Source organism: Muntiacus reevesi, chromosome 6 (assembly GCF_963930625.1).
Source record: "Muntiacus reevesi chromosome 6, mMunRee1.1, whole genome shotgun sequence".
In the NCBI taxonomy this organism is placed as follows: Eukaryota; Metazoa; Chordata; class Mammalia; order Artiodactyla; family Cervidae; genus Muntiacus; species Muntiacus reevesi.
Genome location: NC_089254.1, coordinates 87,420,187 through 87,446,679, shown reverse-complemented (window position 1 = coordinate 87,446,679; position 26,493 = coordinate 87,420,187).

The window sequence follows — 26,493 nt, the reverse complement described above, 5'->3', positions numbered from 1 at the left end:
GCTAGCCTTGTGTGGCTATGTGGCTTTTCAAATTAAAAAAGTTTTAAACTAAATACAATTTAAAATTCAGCACCTTAGTCACACTCTGCTTCCCATAAAGCACTACCACGTGGCGCTAAATGGTAAAGAATCCGCCTGCTGATACAGGAGATGCAGATTCGATCCCTGGGTCAGGAAGATCCCCTGGAGTGGAAAATAGCACCCCACTCCAGTATTCTTGCTTGGAAGATTCCATGGACAGAGGACCTGGTGGGCTACCGTCCATGGGGTCGCAAAGAGTTGGACATGACTGAGCTATTAAGCACACACACATCAGTCACATTAACCATGTTTCAAATGCTCAAGAGTCGTATTCGGCCAGTGCCTGCCTACCACATTGGACGGCACAGATATAGAACGTCCCAAGTCACTTCAGTCATGTCTGACTCTTTTTGACCCTGTGGACTGTCGTCCACCAGGTTCCTCTGTCCGTGGAATTCCCCAAGCAAGAATCCTGGAGTGGGTTGCCATGTTCTCCTCCAGGGGATCTTCCCAACCCAGGGATCGAACTTGTGTGTCTCATGTCTCCTGCCTTGGCAGGTGGAACATCTCTGTCATCGAAGAAGTATCCTGCCCCACGGGAAGGGTTGGCTATAAACGGAAATCACATTTTAGGGTCAGCCCTAAAGAGAAAGGTGAGTCATCTGGTATTGATTCAGCCCTTACTGTGAGGTGTGTGTGAGATTCTGTGAGCAGTTGAGCCTGGTCAGAGTTCATGCCTTTGTGTGTGTCCCTGAGGATTACATGCATCTGCTTACAGAAGCAAGAGCTTGGAGAATACATTCACCTGTGGAGGATTGCTGTAACTCACTCATTTGGAAGGGTGCTATAAATGTTTAAGAGTAAAGAGTCATTGAAGAGCTCCATAAGAGTGCATAATCAGCTTTTCAAACGCCATGACAATAGATGACACAGAAATTTACAGCTCAGATGAATACAGGAGTGTGACCAGAGTCGTTAGTCTCGCTGATATGCCTTTAGGAGCCTCTGAAGCCCTTCTTTTTCAGCTCCTATCTTTCTTGCCCTCTTTCCTGGTCTCATTTTGCCTTTAAAGAGAAAATGTTCTTTTCATCCTCCTGTGGTTGTCATTGTGTATTATTCGCTCAGTCGTGTCCGACTTTTTTCGACCCATGGAGTGTAGCCCACCAGGCTTCTCTGGTCCATGGGATTTCCCAAGCAAGAATATTGGAGTGGGTTGCCATTCTCTTCCCCAGGGGATCTTCCCGACCCAGAGATCGAATCTGAGTCTCCCGCATTGCAGGCAGAATTTTTTTACCATCCGTGCCGCCTGGGAAGCCTGTGGTTGTCCTTACAGTTGTTCATCAATCACCCCCACCCCTTTCAGGCACAGGAGAGACTGCCCTTCCTGTCCCTTGTGGTTGGGGACTAAGCCCCTGAGACCAACCCTGGCTGGTAGCAAAGCGCCCCACCGACCCGGATTCCTAAGTGACTACATCCAATGGTCCCTGCCAACCATGATGGAGGCGAGCAGGAAATAAACATGCTGTCCTCACACACTAAAATTTGGAGATTTTATTTATTTATTTATAACCTAGGCAATCCTGCTCAGTCTCTGTACTTTTCATGTATTCACAACCCCCAGCAATCTGTTGTGTTCCTGAGGTTGCTTCCTGTTACCAAGGTTGTTGAGCTGAGGTTGTTTCCCATTACGGAGAAAAAGAAGTGAATTGAAACTTTTTATAAGTGTGCCAGTCACCAGACTTGGATGTTTACAGATAAATCTTTTTTATGGATTGGGTCTCTTGATAGTAGAAGAAAGACTTCCTTTACCTGCTGAGAAGGACATGCAGTTCTTCCCTAAACTGGCTAAGTACCAGCTGTCTCCTTGGTTTCTTGCAGAAAGACCCAACATTTTAGGAAAATAGACTCATAATGGTTAACAACAGCAATGGACCCAAGAGGAGAACAAAATGCTGGGGAGAAGTTTATGGGAATTATCTCAATCCATGAGATGGCTGTCACCCTGCTAGGGAAATGGACACACAACTCTTGCGCCAAGAAAAGCTACTCATTCATTCATTCATTTGCAAATAATCATTGAGCGTCTAATATGTGCTCTGCCCAGATGAAACTTATGTCATGGTGGGGGTGACAGGAAGTAATAGACAAAAGTGCAATGAAGGAAATAGACACTCAATGAAATGGAGTAATGGGTGAAGGCGTAGACAAGAAAGGACTCTTTGAAGAGATGACACTTGAGCAGAGATCTGGAGAAAAAGAGTCAGTCATGCAAAGAGCAGAAGAACATTCCAGACAGAGAAACAGCAGTTCAGAGGCCTGAGGGGGAAAGATCTTAGCGAAGACAGTAAATGGGCAGCAGGGATTGCGGGGCGAGGGTGGGGGCCCACGTGGGCCCCCACCCAAAGCCAACATGCCCCGAGTGTGATGATGGTGGACACAAGGGACAGAAAAGGACTCAGAGAAGCGGGCAGGGGACTCTGGGACTTCAAGTTTCACTCCGAGGGGAGGAGGAAGCCCACGGAGGAGGCTGGGAAAGAGGTGACGTCAGAACACCTTTTCCGTGAAGGTTTTGGCCTGTGTAGACCGTGATATTTCTGTGCAGTGTTTTGCTCTGTGATGGCAGAGCCACAGTCAGTACATAAAGGAATGAGCGTGGCTGTATGCCAATAAAACTTCACATATGGGCCATAAAATCTGAATTCCGTATTTTCACGTGTCACAAAATATTATTCTTTGGGGTTTTTTCCCGACCATTTAATAATGTAAAAATCATTTTTAGCTCACAAACCAGATTTGGCCTGCAGGCTATTGTTGGCCAAAGCTTGATTTACATCACTCGAGCTGGACGACTATGGAAGCAGAAAAACTGTTTTGGAGGCTTTTGCGAGATATTCCATCAGGAGGTGAAGAAGGCTTGACTTGGGTGGTTGCAGTAGAGATGGTGAGGATGCTGGGGTGAGATGCATGTTAGGGGTTGAGGCTCAGGACGTGCTGAGTGAGATGTGGGGTGAGAAAGGAGAGGGGTCACAGATGATTGGAATTCACTGAGGACCACAGGGAAGGAGCGGGTCTGGGGGAAGTGGAGGCTTGTGGGATCTTATTACTAGTTCCCTGACCAGTGATTGAACCTGAGCCCTCAGTGGTGAAAGTGGCAAGTCCTAACCACTGGACCATAGGAATCTGCAAGTTTGAGTCTTGATACACTCACCAGATGCGATTTGGAACCCAGGAGGTAGGGCCTGTCCACACCGAGACTTTCCCAGAGCCTGCAGCTTACAAGCTGTGTGACCCTGTGAGGTCACTTCTGTTCAAACTTTTTAAAAATTAACTAATTAATTTATATAAATTGGCTGCATCGGGTCTTCATTGTGTCGTGTGAGATCTTTTGTTGTAGCACACCAGTTCTTCGGTTGTGGTGCTTGGGCTCCAGAGTACACAGGCTCAGTTGCTCTGAGTCATGTGGGACCTTAGTTCCCTGACCAGGGCTCAAATGCACTTCCCCTGCATTACAGATCCTTAACCTGGGCTACCGGGGAAGTCCTGGTCCAGTCTTTTCTCTTCTCTCAAATATGGGGATAGTATCTCATGCCCATCCCTGTCTAGGCGGTGGTGAGAATCAGAAGAGATTTCATGTGACCCTGATTAGATTCCTACTTGAGCCGGTATCTCAACACTCCCTTCCCAAACATATCTAACTCTGAAGGAATCAATGGGAGAGTCTTTAGTGATTTTTTTGGGGGGGGGGAGGGGAGGAGGGTGCAAATGAAAGGTTGAATCACTCAGCATGCCAGAACTTTCTGAAAATTCCCTTTAAACTCCTCTATTCTTTCCATGAAGTCCCTCTCCCATTGCAGCCACCTGAGTCTTCTAGGATGAAGAAAACCACTGTTTCTTCTGGACATGGAATACTTCTAACACCAGATGTATTGGGTCCCCCCACAATGACCAGTTCTCCAACTCTCTGGACACCAACTGAGTTCTGTACAATTCAGTCCTGACATTAACTACCTGCACTTGACACAGTTTCCACGGGGATGGGGCTTAGTCCCATTATACTGTCCCCACTTTCAGACACCAGGGGTGTCTGAAAACATAGGGGTCTCAACAAGGTGGCAGTGAGCCATGGCATGAAACGATATCTTAATTCCCTGCCCAGGAATTGAACCTGAGTAGCTTGGATGAGAACCAGGAATCTTAGCCACCAGACCAGCAAGGGCTAGTGGCTAGAAGATATTTGCCCCTGGATCTTTGCCCTCAGTGAAAAATGCATTTATCATGGAGGCAGAAACAATAAAGGCAGGTACAGTTTATTATTAGAGACAGCATCACAAGTGGGAGAGCATACAGAGAAATGGTTTGTTTAGTTAAGACAGAAACAAGGCAGAGATGCACACTCAGAGAGAAAGGGCGAGGGCGTCCACCCTAGTGAGGAGGAGAAAAAAGGTGGTTAAGTCATTTATATAGGTCAGTTCTTCTGGGTCTTTGTCTACCTTTAGCCAATTATCTGATTTCTTTTTTCCATGCCTGACCTACCCTGAGACCCTCCCCTGAGTGCATACAAACCCATCAGCCAAGATGTATCTCAAAATGAAGGCTTCTGGGAGGGGCAAGACTCTTTATGTCCTGGTGTTATCCCCTGACTTTTTTTTTTTTTTAATCCTCTGACTTTTGACCCACATGGCACCTTTCTGTCTATGTGTAATGTCTCCCTTGTCCCCAAAGAGGGGAGAACGGAGATCCCTTAATCCTTTATTCAAACCGAGTTTTGCCCCTCTTTGTCCTTGCCATGGCTACCTTGACATGTTTATGAGACAAACATTGGCTATTTACCAGTTTCTGTTGTTACTTCCATTTCAGAGGGCAAACAGGAGGCCGATTGTAAATGCCTTAACTGCAGCACACCTATCTCTTGTCTCAGAAGATGCTAACAGTTGTAAGGATGCAGCCTGAAGCCCACTGCTTTGTGCCCCATGAAATGTAAACAGGAGGCCAGTTGTAAATGTCTAACCTGGAGTGCATCTATCTCATCAGTAGGGGGTCCTCATGCCCCTTCCTCAAGTTCCATACTTTATCATGATGGCTCATAGATCTCCAGGGAAACACTTAATGTTTACTGGTTTATCACAAGCAATACAGAGGGACGGCTAGATGAGGCAGTCCATAGGAAGAGGTGTGGAAGGTTCCCAAACAAAGGAGCTTCTGTCTCCATGGATTTGGGGTGCATCCTCCTCCTCCTAGAACGAGGATGTGCTCACCAACCTGGAAGCTCTCTGTACCGCTTACTGTAGGGGTTTTTATGGAGGTTTCATCATATAGGTTTGATCAGCTATTAATTCAATCTCTGCCCCACTTATCTCCTGGGAGTAGGGGAGGCAAGACTGAAAGATTTAAGCTTCTAATTCTGGCTTGGTTTTTCTTACAATAAGCCCCCACCCAAGAACCCACCAGGAGTTGCCTCCTTAGACCAAAAAAAAAAAAAAAAAAAAAAAATCACAGGAAATTTGAGGGGTTTAGAAGTTCTGCTCCAGGAAACGGGGCAGAGAGCAAATACATATTTCGTATTTTGTCACCCAGGGTCTTACCTCTATTTTTTTCCTTTCCCTGCACTCGCCCTGTCTTTAGTCTGTCACATTTCACACTGAAGCCCCCCTGATTGCAGCTGTGGGAGAAGGGCATCCCTGGGATGTTAGAACTGCTCTGTATCTTGATGGTGGGGGTGGATACACAAACATACACAAGTGATGAAACTGTGTAGAAATAAATACACACCTAGGAGGGTATGTGAAGCAGGGGAAATCACAATAAGATCGGTAGGTTGTATCGATGTCATGTTCCCGGTTGTGATTTTGTGCTACAAGATAAAGGGCATACTGGATCTCTCTGTGTCATTTCTTACAAGTGCCCTTCAATCTACAGTTATCTCAAAATCAAAAGGTTAATTTTAAAAATCCTGGTTTGCAATCATAATCAACAAGTTAGAAGTTAAGCTTTCGAGCAAAATCCCCTCATGGGGCTCATGAAACAATTTTCTCTTTTATCTTTATCTGAATACATCCTCTCACTAGCCAAGCACAATCACCCTTTTTCAAATCTGATGAAGTTTAATCTACCTCACCCTTGAAATAAGAAATGCTTTAAAAAAAATATGCCCAGGGGAGAAGCTGTATTGTGGTTGAAAGACCACATGTGTCTTTTTTTTTTTTTTTTTTTTTTTTTAAATATTATTTTATTAGTTGGAGGCCAATCACTTTACAACATTTCAGTGGGTTTTGTCATACATTGGCATGAATCAGCCATATAGTTACACGTATTCCCCATCCCGATCCCCCCTCCCACCTCCCTCCCCACCCGACTCCTCAGGGTCCTCCCAGTGCACCAGGCCCGAGCACCTGACTCATGTATCCCACCTGGGCTGGTGGTCCGTTTCACCATAGATAGTATACATGCTGTTCTTTCAAAACATCCCACCCTCACGTTCTCCCCCAGAGTTCAAAAGTCTGTTCTGTACTTCTGTGTCTCTTTTTCTGTTTTGCATATAGGGTTATCGCCACCATCTATCTAAATTCCGTATATATGTGTTAGTATACTGTAATGTTCTTTATCTTTCTGGCTTACTTCACTCTGTATAATGGGCTCCAGTTTCATCCATCTCATTAGAACTGATTCAAATGAATTCTTTTTAACGGCTGAGTAATATTCCATGGTGTATATGTACCACAGCTTCCTTATCCATTCATCTGTTGATGGGCATCTGGGTTGCTTCCATGTCCTGGCTATTATAAACAGTGCTGCGATGAACATTGGGGTGCACGTGTCTCTTTCAGATCTGGATTCCTCAGTGTGTATGCCTAGAAGTGGTATTGCTGGGTCATATGGCAGTTCTATTTCCAGTTTTTTAAGAAATCTCCACACTGTTTTCCATAGTGGCTGTACTAGTTTGCATTCCCACCAACAGTGTAAGAGGGTTCCCTTTTCTCCACACCCTCTCCAGCATTTATTGCTTGGAGACTTTTGGATAGCAGCCATCCTGACTGGCGTGTAATGGTACCTCATTGTGGTTTTGATTTGCATTTCTCTGATGATGAGTGATGTTGAGCATCTTTTCATGTGTTTGTTAGCCATCTGTATGTCTTCTTTGGAGAAATGTCTGTTTAGTTCTTTGGCCCATTTTTTGATTGGGTCGTTTATTTTTCTGGAATTGAGCTTCAGGAGTTGCTTGTATATTTTTGAGATTAATCCTTTGTCTGTTTCCTCATTTGTTATTATTTTCTCCCAATCTGAGGGCTGTCTTTTCACCTTACTTATAGTTTCCTTTGTTGTGCAAAAGCTTTTAATTTTCATTAGGTCCCATTTGTTTATTTTTGCTTTTATTTCCAATATTCTGGGAGGTGGGTCATAGAAGATCTTGCTGTGATTTATGTCGGAGAGTGTTTTGCCTATGTTCTCCTCTAGGAGTTTTATAGTTTCCGGTCTTACATTTAGATCTTTAATCCATTTTGAGTTTATTTTTGTGTATGGTGTTAGAAAGTGTTCTAGTTTCATTCTTTTACAAGTGGTTGACCAGTTTTCCCAGCACCACTTGTTAAAGAGATTGTCTTTTTTCCATTGTATATCCTTGCCTCCTTTGTCAAAGATGAGGTGACCATAGGTTCGTGGATTTATCTCTGGGCTTTCTATTCTGTTCCATTGATCTATATTTCTGTCTTTGTGCCAGTACCATACTGTCTTGATGACTGTGGCTTTGTAGTAGAGTCTGAAGTCAGGCAGGTTGATTCCTCCAGTTCCATTCTTCTTTCTCAAGATTACTTTGGCTATTCGAGGTTTTTTGTATTTCCATACAAATTGTGAAATTATTTGTTCTAGTTCTGTGAAAAATACCGTTGGTAGCTTGATAGGGATTGCATTGAATCTATAGATTGCTTTGGGTAGAATAGCCATTTTGACAATATTGATTCTTCCAATCCATGAACACGGTATGTTTCTCCATCTGTTTGTGTCCTCTTTGATTTCTTTCATCAGTGTTTTATAGTTTTCTATGTATAGGTCTTTTGTTTCTTTAGGTAGATATACTCCTAAGTATTTTATTCTTTTTGTTGCAATGGTGAATGGTATTGTTTCCTTAATTTCTCTTTCTGTTTTTTCATTGTTAGTGTGTAGGAATGCAAGGGATTTCTGTGTGTTAATTTTATATCCTGCAACTTTACTATATTCATTGATTAGCTCTAGTAATTTTCTGGAAGAGTCTTTAGGGTTTTCTATGTAGAGGATCATGTCATCTGCAAACAGCGAGAGTTTCACTTCTTCTTTTCCTATCTGGATTCCTTTTATGTCTTTTTCTGCTCTGATTGCTGTGGCCAAAACTTCCAACACTATGTTGAATAGTAGTGGTGAGAGTGGGCATCCTTGTCTTGTTCCTGATTTCAGAGGAAATGCTTTCAATTTATCACCATTGAGGCTGATGCTTGCTGTGGGTTTGTCATATATAGCTTTTATTATATTGAGGTATGTTCCTTCTATTCCTGCTTTCTGGAGAGTTTTAATCATAAATGAGTGTTGAATTTTGTCAAAGGCTTTCTCTGCATCTATTGAGATAATCATATGGTTTTTATCTTTCAATTTGTTAATGTGGTGTATTACGTTGATTGATTTGCGGATATTAAAGAATCCTTGCATTCCTGGGATAAAGCCCACTTGGTCATGGTGTATGATTTTTTTAATATGTTGTTGGATTCTGTTTGCTAGAATTTTGTTAAGGATTTTTGCATCTATGTTCATCAGTGATATTGGCCTGTAGTTTTCTTTTTTTGTGGCATCTTTGTCTGGTTTTGGAATTAGGGTGATGGTGGCCTCATAGAATGAGTTTGGAAGTTTACCTTCTTCTGCAATTTTCTGGAAGAGTTTGAGTAAGATAGGTGTTAGGTCTTCTCTAAATTTTTGGTAGAATTCAGCTGTGAAGCCATCTGGTCCTGGGCTTTTGTTTGCTGGAAGATTTCTGATTACAGTTTCTATTTCCTTGCTTGTGATGACTCTGTTAAGATCTTCTATTTCTTCCTGGTTCAGTTTTGGAAAGTTATACTTTTCTAAGAATTTGTCCATTTCATCCAAGTTGTCCATTTTATTGGCATAGAGCTGCTGGTAGTAGTCTCTTATGATCCTTTGTATTTCAGTGTTGTCTGTTGTGATCTCACCCTTTTCATTTCTTATTTTGTTAATTTGGTTCTTCTCCCTTTGTTTCTTAATGAGTCTTGCTAATGGTTTGTCAATTTTGTTTATTTTTTCAAAAAACCAGCTTTTAGCTTTGTTGATTTTTGCTATGGTCTCTTTAGTTTCTTTCGCATTTATTTCTGCCCTAATTTTTAAGATTTCTTTCCTTCTGCTAACCCTGGGGTTCTTCATTTCTTCCTTCTCTAATTGCTTTAGGTGTAGAGTTAGGTTATTTATTTGGCTTTTTTCTTGTTTCTTGATGTGTGCCTGTAATGCTATGAACCTTCCCCTTAGCACTGCTTTTACAGTGTCCCATAGGTTTTGGGTTGTTGTGTTTTCATTTTCATTTATTTCTATACATACTTTGATTTCTTTTTTGATTTCTTCTATGATTTGTTGGTTATTCAGAAGCGTGTTATTTAGCCTCCATATGTTAGAATTTTTAACAATTTTTTTCCTGTAATTGAGATCTAATCTTACTGCACTGTGGTCAGAAAAGATGACTGGAATGATTTCAATTTTTTTGAATTTTCCAAGACCAGATTTATGGCCCAGGATGTGATCTATTCTGGAGAAGGTTCCGTGTGCACTTGAGAAAAAGGTGAAGTTGATTGTTTTGGGGTGAAATGTCCTATAGATATCAATTAGGTCTAGCTGGTCCATTGTATCATTTAAGGTTTGTGTTTCCTTGTTGATTTTCTGTTTAGTTGATCTATCCATGGTTGTGAGTGGGGTATTAAAGTCTCCCACTATTATTGTGTTACTATTAATTTCCTCTTTCATACTCGTTAGTGTTTGCCGTACATATTGCGGTGCTCCTATGTTGGGTGCATATATATTTATAATTGTTATATCTTCTTCTTGGATTGATCCTTTGATCATTATGTAGTGTCCTTCTTTGTCTCTTTTCACATCCTTTATTTGGAAGTCTATTTTATCTGATATGAGTATTGCGACTCCTGCTTTCTTTTGGTCTCCGTTTGCGTGAAATATTTTTTTCCAGCCCTTCACTTTCAGTCTGTATGTGTCCCTTGTTTTGAGGTGGGTCTCTTGTAGACAGCATATATAGGGGTCTTGTTTTTGTATCCATTCAGCCAATCTTTGTCTTTTGGTTGGGGCATTCAACCCATTTACATTTAAGGTAATTATTGATAGGTGTGGTCCCGTTGTCATTTACTTTGTTGTTTTGGGTTCACGTTTATACAACCTTTCTGCATTTCCTGTCTAGAGAAGATCCTTTAGCATTTGTTGAAGAGCTGGTTTGGTGGTGCTGAATTCTCTCAGCTTTTGCTTGTCTGTAAAGCTTTTGAATTCTCCTTCATATCTGAATGAGATCCTTGCTGGGTACAGTAATCTAGGTTGTAGGTTATTCTCTTTCATTACTTTCAGTATGTCCTGCCATTCCCTTCTGGCCTGGAGGGTTTCTATTGATAGATCAGCTGTTATCCTTATAGGAATTCCTTTGTGTGTTATTTGTTGTTTCTCCCTTGCTGCTTTTAGTATTTGTTCTTTGTGTTTGATCTTTGTTAATTTGATTAATATGTGTCTTGGGGTGTTTCGCCTTGGGTTTATCCTGTTTGGGACTCTCTGGGTTTCTTGGACTTGGGTGGCTATTTCCTTCCCCATTTTAGGGAAGTTCTCAGCTATTATCTCCTCGAGTATTTTCTCATGGCCTTTCTTTTTGTCTTCTTCTTCTGGGACTCCTATGATTCGAATGTTGGGGCGTTTCACATTGTCCCAGAGGTCCCTGAGGTTGTCCTCATTTCTTTTGATCCTTTTTTCTTTTTTCCTCTCTGCTTCATTTATTTCCACCATTTTATCTTCTACCTCACTTATCCTATCTTCTGTCTCCGTTATTCTACTCTTGGTTCCCTCCAGAGTGTTTTTGATCTCATTCATTGCATTATTCATTTTTAATTGACTCTTTTTTATTTCTTCTAGATCTTTATTAAACATTTCTTGCATCTTTTCAATCTTTGTCTCCAGGCTATTTATCTGTACCTCCATTTTGCTTTCAAAATTTTGGATCATTTTTATTATCATTATTCTAAATTCTTTTTCAGGTAGATTCCCTATCTCCTCCTCTTTTGTTTGACTTGGTGGGCTTTTTTCATGTTCCTTTACCTGTTGGGTATTTCTCTGCCTTTTCATCTTGTTTAGATTGCTGTGTCTGGAGTGGGCTTTCTGTATTCTGCAGGTCTGTGGTTCCTTTTATTGTGGAGGTTTTACCCAGTGGGTGGGGTTAGACGATTGGCTTGTCAAGGTTTCCTGATTAGCGAAGCTTGAGTCAGTGTTCTGGTGTGCGGATCTTCATTTCTTCTCTTTGGATAGCAATGGAGTGCCCAGTACTGAGTTTTGAGATGGGTCTATGTGTTAGGTGTGACCTTGGGCTGTCTGTATGTTGACGTTCAGGGCAATGTTCCTGCGTTGCTGGAGAATTTGCGTGGTATGTCGTGCTCTAAAACTTATTGGCTCTTGGGTGGTGGTTGGTTTCGGTGCAGGTATGGAGGCTTTTGTACGGTCACTTATTACTTAAAGATCCATGTAGTCAGGAGTTTTCTGGTGTTCTCAGGTTTTGGGCTTAAGTCTCCTGCTTCAGGATTTCAGTTTTATTCTTCTTGTAGTCTCAGGACTTCTCCAACTATACAGCACTGATAATAAAACTTCTATGTTAATGGTGGAAAGTTTCTCCCCCGTTAGGGATACCCAGAGAGGTTCACCGAGTTACATGGAGAAGAGGAGAGGGAGGAGGGAGATAGAGATGGGCAGGAGGAGAAAGAGGGGGACTCAAGAGGAGAGAGACAGATCTACGAAGTTGTCTGATCCCAGAGTGTTCTCCGTAGCCCAGACACCCACAAAGATTCACAGAATTGGATTGGGAAGAGAAGGGGAAAGGAGGAAATAGAGGTGTTCTGAGGTAGAAAACAGAGTCAAGATTGGGAGAGAATAATCAACACATTCGTGAATAAAAATGGGAGCTGAATATTGGATTCTTAAATGTTCACAATTTATATCATATACTGAAAAACAAAAATTAAAAATCTAGAGTAGAGGTTAGACTCTTAAAAATACTATATTAAAAACAAAAACCAAAACACACAAAAGAAATTTTAGAAATATATATGAAGTTTGGTATAAAAATAGGGCTTCTCTTCTTTTTTTTTTTTTTTTTCCTTTCTTCTGTAAGGTTATAGTGGATTGAAAATGAAAATTAAGGTGTAGTAAAAGGAGTGCTAGAGGGCTTTAAAAGAAATAAGAGAAAAAGAAAAAGAAAATAGAAGAGAAGAAGAAAAAAGAACAGAAAAAAAGAAGAAAAAGAAGAAAAAGAAAAAAAAAGAAAAAAGAGAGAGAAAAAAAATTGTTTTGCCTAATTTAAAAAAATCGTAAAAATCTATGAAAGTTAAGGAGTAATGGGGGAGTAATAAGGAATTTTTAAAGGAAAATAAAAGAGACCCAAGAAAAAAGAAAAAAAAAAATTTTTTTTTTTCCTTACTTAAAAAAAAAAAAAAAAGAAAAGAAAAGAAAAAGAAAAAATATATCTAGGAATTTCTCTGGAGCTGTTGCGGTCAGTGTGGGTTCGGCTCAGCTTCAGATAGCTCCTCGTTCCAGCTTACACTTCTCGATATCTACAGGCCCTTCCGGTGTAGTCAGTCAGTGGTTTCTTCAGGGATTTTAATCTGTTGCACCGGTCCCTTCTGAAGCGGTTCCCTTTATTTGGGTTCTGTTGCCGGTCTCTCTTCCGCGCCTAATTTCCGCCCTGACACAGGGGGCGGAGGTGGATTCTTATTCAGGTAGCTAGTTCCGTCGCGCTGCGGGGAGGGGCTGTGCGGGGAGGGGCTGTGTGGGGAGGGGCCGGCGCTCCCGGGAGAGGCTTGCGCTCTTTTCTCGGTCTGTGCTGCTCAGGCTCCAGGCTCTTCTGTCTGAAGCGCGCGCCACGCTGAATGCGGCTCCAGCCCTCGGGCGATTCACAAAAGCGCAGCACACAAAGCTGGGCCCGCGCTCCGGCCCCACGCCGCCCGAGCGGCCCAGGCAGCCAGGCGCTTGACGGGCGCTCTCTCCCCGGGTGCGGCGCGTCTTCTGCCCCGCGCGATCCCAGTCTCAGTCCCCGCCGGCGCCAGTCGGGCGTGCGCGCCCTCTGCCCTCCGTGTCCCCAGCCCCAGCCCCCGCCCCCGCCGGTCAGGCGCCCGCGCCCTCCGTCTCGCCGCGACCCTCCCGGCGGACTTCGGTCGCCCAGAATCTCGGTCCCTTTGTTCTGCGAACGGCCGGCAGTGTGTTCGGGCCGGTTAGCTTTCTCTCTCTCTTTGCTCTCCCACAGTTCAAGCTGGCAACTCACAAAAGCTCCCTCCGATTGTCCTCAGGGCGCTCAGGCCCGGACCCTGCCCCAAGTAATGCCGCCTGCCCCTCTCCGTTCCGCCACCAGCGGATGCGGGCGTCTGGGGTACTTTTCTGCTGGGAGTTGCTTTTAGGCTCGTAATCTGTGGGTTTTATTTATTCTATCCCTCCCAGTCAGATTCAAACTCTTGAGATTCCAACACTTCCCCCAGGCCCGCCAGTGCGAGGGCTTCCCGGTGTCTGGGAACGTCCTCTATCAAGTCCCTTCCCGGGACGGATCTCCGTCCTTAGCTCTTTTGTTTCGCTTTTTATCTTTTATAGTTTGTCCTACCTCCTTTCGAAGACAATGGGCTGCTTTTCTGGGCGCCTGATGACCTCAGCTAGCGATCAGAAGTTGTTTTGTGAAGTTTGCTCTGCGCTCAGTTATTTTTTTGATGAATTTCTAGGAGAGAAAGTGGTCTCTCCGTCCTACTCCTCCGCCATCTTGGCTCCTCCTCCCACATGTGTCTTGAGCAGCAAGACTTGAGAGCACCAAGTTAGAATTCAGGGGAGCATGTACGGAGAACACAGACCTCAGACAGATGGGGAGAAAGGTTGTACGGGTTGCAGTTCCCCAGGTAACTAAAATATGGGGACCTGCCCCCTTCTCCCGTGGTTAACCATCACTCATCTATCCTGTGTGTGTGCATATTCAGTCACGTCTGACTCTGTGCAACCCCATGGACTGTAGCCCACCAGGCTTCTCTGTCCATGGAATTCCCTAGGCAGGAATACTGGAGTGGATTGCCATTCCCTTCTCCAGAGGATCTTCCCGACCCAGGGATTGAACCAGGGTCTCCTGCATTGCAGGCAGATTCTTTACCATCTGAGCCACCAGGGAAGCCCAAAGTACATCCATCCTCAGTTCAGTTCAGTACAGCTGCTCAGTTGTGTCCGACTCTTTGCGACCCCATGGACTGCGGCAGCCAGGCCTCCCAGTCCATCACCAGCTCCCGGAATTCACTCCAACTCATGCCCAGTGAGTCGGTGATGCCATCCAACCATCTCATCCTCTGTCGTCCCCTTCTCCTCCTACCTTCAATCTTTCCCAGCATCAGGGTCTTTTCCAATGAGTCAGCTCTTCGCATCAGGTGGCCAAAGTACTGGAGTTTCAGCTTCATCAGTCCTTCCAATGAACACTCAGGTGTTTTGGGCTCGGGAGATCCTCACACTTGCAGCCATAGTTTAAAAGCCAAGGCTTCATTAGGCAGAATCATCATCATCCTTTTGATAATGAATTATTCAGAATTACTGTAATCCAATTATGCAATCTATTTCTGAAACAGTGTTCTCAGATATGGTTTCACAGGACCTTGAACAAGAACCCTACCTACAGTGCAGGAAGTTTAAGGAACTGTGAATAGGCCTCCCATGTAAATTTCTCCCTGGGAAGTCACAAGGAGCAATAGACTTTAAAGGCTCAGATAATTCCCACAGTAGACTTGCTTAACTTTAAGTCAGCAATTCCCCAATTTGTTAGCTGCCTCTTTTTTAATATTTATTTTTATTTATTTATTTGGCTGCATTTTTGTGGCATGTGGGATCTAGTTCCCAGACCAGGGATTGAATCCAGGCCCCCTGCATTGGGAGCTCGGAGTCTTAGCTACTGGAGTCTACCTATTAATATCACTTGCTTATCCAATGTGTCGGGGAGGGGGAAGCATGCTTGGTATCGTCTAGCAGCACCTGTATTGTGCCAGGTGAGGTAAGGTGTCAGTTCCTGCGGTCACAGATTCAGATCATCATCTTCCCTTTGCCTTCCAGTTCTTTGCCAGAAGGCGTCCGTCTTCCCAGAGAGGGATCGACTCATACTCTCAGTTAATGAGCCATCAAGTGTTTTTATGAAATAACTGAGGAGGGAGAAGGGGTTTCCTGAGAGGGCAGTTTCCTAAGAAAAGGAGGCCTTTGCCTGAAAAGAGCTCGGGGGAAGACTTGGCCAAAGACACTGCAGGGAGGAATATCTGAAACCCCAGCACCCGGTGGAAGCTGAGTCATTGTCCCAGAGTGCCTCCCATTCATTTTAACAGTATTGCGTCCACCTACACTCAGACCTCCCTTCGCTGCTCTTTTTGCCAGCATTCAGCCTGGCTGGTGACTGCCAGCAGAGGCAAGGCTTTGCCCAATCTACCCTTGGCTTTCCATGTGTGGAAACACAGCCTCCTCTCCAAACTTTCCACACTCCTCAAGCCCCAGAAAAGGGGCATGGATTCTTGAAAGGGGTAGAGCTAGGGAGGGGTATTTGGAAGATCAAACGGAACCAGTTCAAGATCTGCAGAACTAGGTCAGTGCTGACTAGAACCTCTGCAAGGTAACCATTATCTCCATTTTACAGATGAGAAGACTGAGGCTCAGGCAACTTCATTGATATGATTGAAATAATTACCTGGAGGCAGAGTAAAAAATTGAACCCAAGTGAACTTACTCAAAAGTCTGGGCTCCTGGCAGCAGTCAACACTATCTTCACCCTGCCAAGCTGCCAGTACCCGCATTCACCGGAGGGTAAGCATGGGGCCTTCCCTGGCGTGCTGCAGCCCATGGGGTCGCAGTCAGACGCGATTGAGTGAGTGAACAACAACTGGGAAGATTCCACATGCCGCAGGTTAACTAGAGAGTAATTCCAGCTCTCTGCAACTAGAGAAAGCCCGTGTGCAGCACTGAAGACTCTGCATAGTCACAAATAAATAAATAAATTATATTAAAAAAAACTAAAGCTAATGTCTCTCTTGACGTCTACCACCATAACATCCTAATCCCTTTCCACCACCAGGAGGAACACTATATTGAATTTGGTAATTTCCTTCCACTTGTTAAAAATGCAATTTATGTACATAATTGTATCCACAGAAAATATATAACTTTACTTTGCAGTTTTCATTTACATAAATCAGTGTTATACTGCACATTTCATTCAACATCTTGCTTTTTTCACTCAATATTATTATTTGAGATTTACTATGGTGATGGCTTCCCAGGTGGCTCAGTGATAAAGAATCTGCCTACCAATGCGGGAGATGCAGGAAGATTCCCTGGGGGAGAAAATGGCAACCCACTCCAGTATTCTTGCCTGGATAATCCGATGGACAGAGGGGCGAAGCGGGCTATAGTCCATGGGGTCGCAAAGAGTCAGACACTACTTAGCAAGTAAGCATAAGCACCACCCTGTTGATATATATTGATCTAACTTCTTTCTTCTTTTTTTTAAACCATAGAAGGAGTTTTTGTAATCTCAAAGTGAAGAAGGTCTTTTAAAGCACAGAACAAAACCTAGCTGCCATAAGAGAAAAAGATTGGTAAATTCAGCTATGTAGAAATTTTAAAAAAAAATCTGTTTGACCAAAGGTATCATAAGAAGAGTCAGATGACAAATGACTGTACACATGTATTTGCATTTCAAGCCATAGGAAAATGGATCATTTTCCTCTTTTTTTTCCAGCTCTATTGCGGTATAATTGACAAATAGAATTGTAAGATATTTAAAGTGCATGTCATGATGGTTTGATATATGTGTATATTGTGAAAGGATTCCCCCCATCTAGTTAATGAACACATCCATCACCTCACACATTTATCCTTTTTATTTGGCAAGAACATTTAATTTCTACTCTTAGCAAATTTCAACTATACAGTACAGTGTTATCAGCTATAGTCCCATGTTATACGTTATAGCTCAGACTTGATTCATCTTAGAGCTGAAAGCTTGCACCTTTTATCAATCTCTCCCTATTTCCCCCACCTACCAGCCCCTGGCAACCACTTTTCCCACCCTTTGTTTCTATGAGTTTGGCTTTTTTTCTTAAGTAATTTTGTTTATTCATTGGCTGCGCTGGGTCCTTGTGGCTGTTCGGGCTTTTCTCTCGTGGTGAGCGGGGGCTACTCTAGTTGGCGGTGTTCGGGCTTCTCATTGTGGTGGCCTCTCTTGTTGTGGAGTACAGGCTCTAGGGCACACGGGCTTCAGTAGTTGTGGCTTTGGGGCTCTAGAACCTAGGCTCGATAGTTGGGGCGCATGGGCTTAGTTGCTCTGCGGGATGTGGGATCTTCCCTAACCAGGGATCTAACTTGTGTCTTCTGCATGGGCAGATGGATTCTTTACCACTGGGTCACCAGGAAAGCCCCGACTTTTTTTTTAATTCCACATATAAGTGATACCATTCAATGTCCTTCTCTCTCTGACATTTCACTTGGTAAATGCCCTCAAGGTATATTCATGTTGTCCCAAATGGTTGGATAATACTCTGATATATACTCCCCCTGGGGAAGGAAATGGTAACTCACTCCAGTATTCTTGCCTGGAGAATCACATGGACAGAGGAGTCTGGCAGGTATAGTCCGTGGGGTTGCAAGAGTCAGATATGACTTAGTGACTAAATCACATACTCAGACATTTAGGTTGTTTCTGTGTCTTGGCTATTGTGAATAATGCTGCAATGAACATGGGAGTGCAGATGTCTCTTTGAAATTCTGTTTTCATTTCTTTTGGATATATACCCAGAAGTGGGTTTGCTTGATCATATGGTTGTCCTATTTTTAATTTTTGAGGAAGCTCTGTACTGTTTTCCATAGTGGCTGCATTAATTTACATTCTCATCAACAGGGCACAATGCGTCTCTTTTCTCCATATCCTGCCAACACTTATCTCTTGACTTTTTGATGACAGCCATTCTAACAGATGTGGGGTGATACCCCATTGTGGTTTTGATTTGCATTTCCCTGCTGATATTGAGCATCTTTCCATGTATCCGTTGGCCATTTGTATGTCTTCTTTGGAAAGACATATATTCAGTTCCTCTGGCCATTTTTTCATTGGAATCTTTTGGCTATTGAGTTGTATGAGTTCTTTATATATTTTGGATATAAAACCCTCATCAATTATGATTTGCAAATATTTTTCTCCCATTCTGTATATTATCTTTTCACTTTGTTGATGGTTTCCTTTGCTGTGCAAGAAAGCTTCTCAAAATTTTAAGCATCACTTTGGCAAAGACCTCAGGCAAGTATCATAGGATTCCCAGGGAGTATCTTTACCGCAACCTACTTATCCATCCTTCTTTGGTTGGACACTGGGATTGCTGCCACATGAATAACCTGGCACGAGCCTCCCTCCACATATGTTTGACCTCAGTGGAGCTACCACCACTGTGCCAAAAAAGCCACTGACCCAGGCCAGTAACACACTAGGGTGCTATTTCCTCACTTCACTGACAACTCCTCAACTTGTCAGACTTTTCAATTTTTTACTTAGCCACATAGTTGTTCAGGATAAGACAAAACAAAACAAGTAACCAGGAGCCCATATCCTCAAGGATAAATCTGAAACCATCCTCTCTCCACACCTTCTCCTGTAATCGCCCGCCGCCTCTCACCCCTGCCACTGCAAGAGCCACCCAACGGGTTTTGATTCCTTCTCGTCCATCCCACACACAGTGTAGGAGTGCTTTTTAAAAAAAAAAAAAAATCAAGTATTTTAAAAAATGAGACAAGAGAATAATAAGACATCCATGTGCCCACTTCATCAAATACTCACTTTTTCCATTTTTAACATTTTGTTGTACTTACTTTTCATCCATGTTTTTATACTTTTCCTACAGATTTATGGTGTAACCGTAACCATAAACAATATAGAGAATCACTTTGCATATTTTGAAATTTTCATAAAAGGCATCAGACAGCATGCATCCTTCTGCAACTTGTATGATTTAGACACTGTTAGGGGCATCTATATTGATATATGTAGCTCTTGTTCATTTACTTTAACTGCTGCACTGTACTCGGTTATAAGGATACATCACAATTTATCCATTCTCCTGTGATTCCATTTTTTTCATTGTTACAAACAGTGCTGGGGTGATCATTCCTGTTTACAGTCTTTTATGCATATGAATAATGATTACCCTAGGGAATATGCCTGTGAATAAAATTGTTGGCTCTAAGGATTTACCCCTAAGCTCTGCTAGATTTAGCCAAATTGCTCTTGAAAAGAGATTATACCAGTTTACATACCTAAAAGTGTAAACATGCAGTAATATTAAATGTTTAATATCTGACAAGGTTAAGATGTGCATTTAATGTGCAATTTCCTGATTAGCTTTGACATCAAGCCATTTTTCAGATTGCATAGCGACCTCTTGGGCTTCCACTTCTGTGAAATGCCTATTTGCATCATGTGCCATTTTTAAATTCTGTCTTTTTAAGAAATTGATTTGTAGGACTTTTAAAATATATTCTAGATGCTAACTCATTGTTGGTTATTTGCATTGCAAAAAAAAATCTGTCGTCTCTAATTGTGTTCATAGTATCTTTTGTTGTACAAAAGTTCTAAATTTTAATGAGGCTGAGTTTATCATTTTTTGTAAATGGGAGGTTTTGTGTCTTGTTTAAAATACCCTCCTTAAAAAAATGAAATCCTTCCCTTCCTAACTGGAGATCAAAGATACTTTACTATATTTCCAAGAATTATGAAGTTTTGCTTTTCACATTGAAGTCAACATAGAATTTTTGTATGGCATCTGTGAAGATTGATTATCCCATAAAGATAATAATTTGTCCCAGCATCATTTATTAAATAGTTCTTCTCTTTCCCACTAATGTGGGAAACCTCGCTCATTTATCAAGTTTCCAAACATGAGAGGGTTTATTTTCTGGACTCTAGCCTATTCTAAGCTATGGAGTTACTTTTCTGTCTCTGGGCTAATGCCTCACTGTCTTACTATAACTTTATAGTAAAACTTCATCATATCTTTGATGGAAAGTCCCCTTCACCCCTTGCCCCTTGTTATGCCTCTTCACAATTGCTTTAGCTCTTCTTCTGGGTGGTTTTTTTTTGTCTTTTTTTTTTAGGTATGGGAGGTCTTCCTCATTTACATTAGAATAGGTTTGTCAAGTTCCACAAAAAAAAAAAAAAAAAAAAATTCAGAGGAAATTTCATTTGTACTGCATTGAGTTTATAGATTAAATTCAGAAGAGATGACATCTTTATGATAGTATCTTCCAACCTATGAATATTATCCATGAACATTAAAAAAAATCTCCCTTTATTCAGATCTTCTTTTATATCCTTCAACAATAATTTGTCATTTTTCTCCATAAAGGTCTCGCAAGTCTTGTTAGATTTATTCCTAGGTATCTCAAAGTTTATTGCATTGTGAATTACTTTTTTATTGTATTTTCTAATTGGTTATTACATATGTATAGAAATAGTATGAATTTTTCTAAGTTGACCTCTTTTAGCATTTCTGAGTTCTTTTATTAATTCTATTTATTTTTCAGGATATTTTCATGGTAGAGAATTTCTGGAGGACTTCGCTGGTGGTCCAGTGGCTAAGACTCTGTGTCCCAGTGCAGGGGATCCAGGTTCGATCCCTGATGAGGGAACTAGATCTCGCAGACCACAACTAAAGATCTCACATGCTGCAACCAAGACCTGGCAGAGCGAAAATAAATAAAAAGTTGTTTGTTTGTTTGTTTTAATTTCTGGGACTTCTAGAAGAGGCAGCGTGGATGCTGTGACAAGACTTGTGGCCACAGTCGTAATTATCTTGACAAAATGGTTCTTATTCACAGCCGGGATTGCAAGAAGCAAGGGAAAGCTTTAGGGAACCAAATAGGCTGAAATCAAAGTGTGAAATTATAAGCACACAGGAAAGATGGGATGGCCTTGAGTGCCAATGTCCACGTATCTTGTGCAACAAGATAAACTTTGTAAGACTAAAGTTTCAGCCAGTAACAGGAGGAGCTGAACCCAAACTCCTTGCAATAAGCTTGACCTTTGAAAGATGACTAAAGTGCCCACAGCCCTGGGTTGGGACATGCCTTGGCATCCAGAAAAAGCAAATGCAAATATTCCTTAGAGAAAGTCATCTTCAATTAAGGCCCGAAGATTTCCACAGATTAATATCTCTCAATGTGAACTCACAGTAAAAGATCTCCGGAGACACAAGGAAGAACTTTCATTAGTGAAAGTCAAGAGAAAAACCAACAATTGAGTTAGGTACTTAAGGAAACCGGGTATTGAAATCATTAGATAATATAACTGTGTAGCAAGTATATAAAGAAATGAGACTGAGTCATGAAAATAGGCCAGCATTGAAAGACTATCAAAATTGGGAAGAGCTGCAAGTACTGATAAGCACATAGCACTTCTAGAAATGAAAAATATGATTTTAAAATTAAAAAGTTAGAGTGGGGTGAATAGCAGATTAGACCCAATTGAAGACTTAGTTGAAGAGAACATTAGTGAGCTGGAAGAGAAATATGAAGATATTAACCAATAATTCAGCACAGACTAGAACATAGAAACTATGGAAAAGATTAAGAGATATGAAAGAGTTTGGTTTATATCTGACAAGGGTTCAAGAGGAGAAAATAGAATAGAGGAGAACAGAAGAGATAACAGCTGAGAATTTTCTAAAGCTGATTAAAGACATCAATCTTTATTTTTCCTGAGCAGGGTGCATTAAAAAGAAAAAAGCCACTCCTAATGTGGTGGAGGGAGTGTCCATGCATTCTTCAACACTTCACCCTTCAAAAGGCTAATTCCTCTCCCCTTGAATGTGGGCTTACTTTTTGACTTCCATGTTTTCTATTTTATCTCTTTGTCTTAACGCAGAGGAAAGGTCATATGAGGATGCAGCAAGGAAACAGTTGTCTGAAGCAGAGGAGGAAGGTCTCAGCAGAATCCAACCATGCTGGCACCTTGATCTTGGACTCTCAACTTCCAGAACTGTCAGAAAATAAATTTCTACTGTTTAAGACACTTAGTCTATGGTATTTTGTTACAGCAGCCTGAGCAGATTAACACAATAAGAATTGTATTTCTTTTTTTTTAATAATTATCTTTACATTTTAATATTCATTTTAAATTATAAATTATTCTAGCAATGTCAAAAATTCCATATTTCTAATCTCTTAAATACAAGCCCATTAGTTTATTTTAACCACACTGAACACCACTCTTCCCTATGACTTTATTGCTTTATAAAGTTTGTTTCACTCTTTTTAAGTCCCCAAAATTTTCTTTTTAAAATTCATGAACTTCACTAATACATTTTACTGATGTCTGTGCTCACCATTGTTTATCACATCCCATATCTTCCTTCTAGGTTCATTTCTTTTCTTGCTGAATTACTTTTTCTTGTGGTGAACAGCTGTGGGAGGTAAATTCTCTTTAACTTTGTGTGTCTGGAAATATCTTTATTTTGTCTTTGATGCTGCATGATAATGTAGCTGCAGATAAACTCACAGCATTAAAGAATTCATGCCCATTGTCTTTTGGCAGACATTGCTATTGATGGGAAGTCAGCTGACAGTCTAACGGACATGCCTTTAGGTATATTTTATCTTTTCTTCATAATAGTTGCTGTGGTCTGAATGTTGCGAGCCAAAATGGTTTTGCCATTTTGGCTGAATGCTGAAATTCCAACCCCCAAAGGTGATGGTATTTGAAAGCTGGTTCTTGGGGAGGTGCTTATATCATGAGGTTGGAGCCCTCACGAATGGGATTGCTGCTGTTTAGTTGCTAAGTTGAATTTGACTCTTTGCGACCCCATGGACCATAGCCTACCAGGCTCCTCTGTCCATGGGATTTCCCAGGCAGGAATACTAGAATGGTTTACCATTTCCTTCTCCAGGGGATCTTCCTGACCCAAAGATGGACACCATCTCTCCAGCATTGGCAGGAGGACTCTTAGGGACTTAGACACTTCAGAGAGATCTCTTGCCTCTTCCACCATATGAGTATATGACAAGTTCTGCGACCTAAGAGAGAGCCCTTACCTAACCATTCTGGCACCCTGATCTCAGACTTCCAAATGGGCCCAGAATTGTGAGAAAGAAATGTCTATTCAGTCTATGGTAATGTATTCTAGCAGCCTAAGAGGACTAAGACAATGGATTTTCTGATTTCTTGCTATTCTTCATGTTCTAAGTTTCAGTACAGTGTGTCTAGGTGTGGACCCATTTTTATTAACCTTGTTTGGCACCTTGAACGCACTTATGCCCACTTCTATCTAGGAAATTCTCAGCTTTCTTTCTCTAGATATTACTTCTCCCTTCTTGCCTTTTGGGACTTCTATTTTCATGCACTGGAGCCTCTTATCACATGTGTGCCTTAATTAACCTTTATTTAAATCTCTTCATTCTCTGCTGCATTCTAAGCTATTTCTTTTGTACTATCTTCAAATTCACTAATATTGCCTTTGTTTCAATTGTGGAATCTATCCTATCACATTTTTTAATGGCTAATTTTTTTTTCTCATTTCCAAGATGTCTACATCTTGGCTCACTTTTAACTATTAGAATGTATTGTTCTTTTTTAAAATTTTTATTTAATAGGTGTTATCCTTTCAACCATCTTCTTGAGCTCCTTCAACACATTTATTCTTAAAAAACTGTCAACAACAAAATTTTGTAAAGCAATTATTTTTAAATTAATAAATAAATAAATTAAAAAGAGATTAGTCTATAAATTAATGCCAACTGCAATGAACTGTCTTGATTCATTGCTTTTGTTGTCTTTTTTAGCATTAAAATTCCTCATGTGTTTTATAATTTTCAGTAGAAAGGTTCATTGGGTTTTTCCCCTCTCTTTCTCTCTTTGGCACTTCTTGTTGTTACAGTCTCTACCTGGCACACCTGGAAACCTCAGCTCCTAACTAAATCTTCCAATAAGTCATTGCCCTTACATTTGCGGGGAATGTTAATGGGAATGAATGGACAATAAATACAATCTATAATCTGTCAGGTGGTAATAAGTGCTACAGAGAAAGTAAAGCCAGGTATGGGATTTCATTTCAGCAAGACTCTTGTGCTTCCAGGATGCAGGCTGAAGCCAGGGTATAAGGGTGTTAGAGAACAGAGTCCATTCTGGGGCCTAGCTCGGCTCTCTGACCCAACCCTATGGTGCAGCTATCTCCCACCTCTGGCAACACCGATGTTCAGGCTTATCTGAGAGTCATGCACTTCAGAGTGTGCAGGGAGCAGAGAACTGGGTCCTCCACAAGATTCACTCTAAAGTGGAGCAAGGGGACTTCCCTCCTTGCTCCCAATGCAGGGGCCCTGGGTTCAATCCCTGGTCAGGGAACTCAATCCCACTTGCTGAAACTAAGAGTATGCATGCCACAACTGAAGATTCAGCATGCCGCAGTGAAGATCAAAGATCCTGTTGCCGCAACTACTTAATAAGTACATAACTTTGTTTTTTAAAGTGGAGCAAGGGGTCAGCGGCAGAGCCTGGGTGAGGTGAGGCGAGTGATAAGGGAGCAGCCCTCCTGGGTGTGGGTCCCCTGCTGAGGGGACCATCTGCATGCAGAGACCGGGAGCTGATCGCAAGGCTGGGCCAAGAGTGCCTCTGGAGACAGACGAGCTGATGGGCTGTAGGCTGCCCAGCTGGCTTGGGGCAGAGAGAGGGGAGGAGTCATTCTGGGACCTCAGCAAGGACCCAGAGAGCCTCTGAGAAAGGGGAGTGGGTGGGAGATGTGAGAGGTCCTGCCCAGGGCAGCCTGGTCCCAGGGAGGACATACTGTCTCCAGTAAGCACACGTGAGCCTGGCCCTGGGTGCAGGCGCTGCTCCAGATGAGTAAAGCGGCCACTGCCTTTGAAGGGCTGACACCTACTGATAATAAGACGGTGACCTACTCCGCCACAAAGAAAAGATACCACAGCAGTCCCAGCTGAGGTTAGTTAAGATGTTCCAGTTCTGGTTCTAAGGTCTTAGAGTGTCTCTCAGCTACGCTTGTGGTAGATAGGTCTCATTTAATGGTGTAACTTTGTAGAAAAGGAGGATTAAATAGGAACTCCCTGGTGGTGCAGTGGATAAGAATCTGCTTGCCAATGCAGGGGGCTTCCCAGGTGGCACTAGTGATACAGAACCTGTCTGCCAACGCAGGAGACATAAGAGACCGGGGTTTGATCCCTGGGTTGGGAAGATCCCCTGGAGGAGGAAATGGCAAGGTATTCTTGCCTGGAGAATTCCATGGATAGAGGAACCTGGTGGGTTACAGTCCGTGGGATCACAAAGAGTTGGACATGACTGAAGCAACTTAGCATGTGCCAGTGCAGAGGATAGGGGTTTGATTCCTGGTCTGGGAAGATTACCAGCTGAGCCACAAGGGAAAGATCTTCATGACCCAGATAACCATGATGGTGTGATCACTCACCTAGAGCCAGGTACCCTGGAATGCGAAGTCAAGTGGGCCTTAGGAAGCATCACTATGAACAAAGCTAGTGGAGATGATGGAATTCCAGTCGAGCTACTTCAAATCCTAAAAGATGATGCCGTGAAAGTGTTGCACTCAGTATGTCAGCAAATTTGGAAAACCCAGCAGTGGCCACAGGACTGGAAAATGTCAGTTTTCATTCCAATCCCAAAAAAGGCAATGCCAAATAATGTTCAAACTACCACACAATTGAACTCATCTCACATGCTAGTAAAGTAACGATCAAAATTCTCCAAGCCAGGCTTCAATGTTAACCATGAACTTCCAGATATTCAAGCTGGTTTTAGAAAAGGCAGAGGAACCAGAGATCAACTTGCCAACATCTGTTGGGCCATAGAAAAAGCAAGAGAATTCCAAAAAAACATCTACTTCTGCTTTGTTGACTATGCCAAAGCCTTTGACTGTGTGGATCACAACAAACTGTGGAAAATTCTTAAAGAGATGGGAATACTGGACCACCTTACTTGCCTCCTGAGAAATCTGTATGCAGGTCAAGAAGCAACAGTTAGAACTGAACATGGAACAACAGACTGGTTCCAAACCAGGAAAGGAGAACGTCAAGGCTGTATATTGTCACCCTGCTTATCTAACTTATATGCTGAGTACATCATGCGAAATGCTGGGCTGGATGAAACACAAGTTGGAATCAAGATTGCCGGGACAAATATCAATAACCTCAGATATGCAG